This window comes from Octopus sinensis, linkage group LG12, assembly GCF_006345805.1.
Source record: "Octopus sinensis linkage group LG12, ASM634580v1, whole genome shotgun sequence".
Lineage (NCBI taxonomy): Eukaryota > Metazoa > Mollusca > Cephalopoda > Octopoda > Octopodidae > Octopus > Octopus sinensis.
Window position 1 is genome coordinate 54,072,690 of NC_043008.1, and position 2,020 is coordinate 54,074,709.

The window sequence follows — 2,020 nt, forward strand, 5'->3', positions numbered from 1 at the left end:
TGTAGAAAAACTAACAGGTGTAGGTTTGTACTTGAAAAGTCTTCACTGATGGTAATAATAATAATAATTATTATTATTATATTATTATTATTATTATTATTATTATTATTATTATTATTATCATCATTATCATTATCATTATTATTATTATTATCATTATTATTATTATTATTATTATTATTATTATTATTATTATTATTATTATTATTATTATTATTATGCGCAGAGTCGGTACCATAGCCAATGAGGGTTATCCGAGGTGTGGTCATTGCTAGTTGAAAATAATAATAATAATAAAATAATAATAATAATAATAACAAGAACAACAATGACATCGAAAATTCCCCAGGGGTGTTTCTGCATAAGGGATATATAATGAAGCACACGGTCCTTAAATTGATGCGTTCAGTTGAAAATGTGTTTTGGTCAATTGAATTTATGACCATAATGAGAGGGAGAAAATTGATTATGAAAATTACTCCAAGGGAGAAAGAAGAGAGCTCTTGCAGTTTCAACTGACCAAAAATTAATTTGAGACAAGCTGAAGTAGGAAATGAATCTAATGTTTAGCAGCTGGAATGAATGTCTTCGGAGTTCTCTCATTTACTGGGGCGGACGTAATAATACCGAAATATGTCACCGATTGTCTTCAAAGGTTCAAAATATCAAATTCGCTTCACCGCCATCATATTTGCAATTCTGTACACTAATATACTATTTACACACACACATACACACACGTAGAGAATTGTGTATAATAGTTTCGAAAGCGTGCACGTATATACTATGCATATGCACATGCATGTGTACTTGACACGTCTTAATGCAGTCGCATACCTATGTAATTCACTTTCAAAAGTAGCCATAAACGGACTTCACCACGCTTTCGCGCACGTTTGTATGTATTTCTTTGTGTTCACGCCGCCCTATATAGACGTATACATGCATTTAAACATAACAAACGCAATGAGTAACAAATGCTCGTTCAACAGTGAGTCGATGATAGAAAGTAGGATGAATCAAGTAAGTTACTTTTAATAAATGAATTAAGTTGGGTGAGTAATGATGAGGACGAATAAATAAATTATGCCCTATGGTAAATAGAACAAGATATATATATCAAATAGCAATCCGAAGTGATAACTGATAATTGATGAAAGATTATAAAAGTGACAGGGGTGATGAAATAATATATATCAGTGTTAAAGGAACTTTGTTCTGGCAAAAAAGAAAATAATTCGAAGCAAAGCAATGAATATAGGAAGTGACCTGAAGCAGGAAGAGATCTTAAGAAAGGATTTTAAGAAAGCTAAGAAAAGCAGCGAGATTGTTTCACAGTATTGCTTACAAGTGTATTGCGTGCGACCTTGTGTGTTTTTACGTATGAGTAGAAATATGTTAAGCGCGTGTGTATGTTTGTCTTTGTGTGAATGTGTGAAAGGCAAATCTATGCCTAGACATACTCCTATACAGGAGCACTCCGTCGGTTACGACGACGAGAGTCCCTGCTGATACGATCAACAGAACAGCCTGCTCGTGAAATTAACGTGCAAGTGACTGAGCAATCCACAGACACCACGTGTACCCCTAACGTAGTTCTCAGGGAGATTCAGCGTGACACAGAGTGTGATAAGGCTGGCCCTTTGAAATACAGGTACAACTCATTTTTGCCAGCTGAGTGGACTGAAGCAATATGAAATAAAGTGTCTTGTTCAAGGACACAACGCGTCGCCGGGAATCGAACTCACGACATTACAATCGTCAGCCGAATGTCCTGACCACGCGCCTTCACATATAAATACCCATATAAATATGGGTATACATGCATACTTATTTTCAGGAGCACATGTACGTACATACAATGTAGATGAACAACAATGAAACGTAGAGACATGCGTGTGGGATTCACATATGCACAAACACACACAATCATATACACACACATACATACACATGCAAACCCACACAAACACACAAACACACAAACACACAAACACATATGCATATATACGGGAGACGA

The 2,020-nt window shown here is 35.3% G+C and overlaps 1 pseudogene; it reads left to right on the forward strand.

Annotated features, from left to right (window-relative positions):
* Positions 1–212: 212 nt before the first annotated feature.
* On the forward strand, positions 213–298 carry LOC115218164 (annotated as a pseudogene).
* The last annotated feature ends 1,722 nt before the right edge of the window (positions 299–2,020 follow it).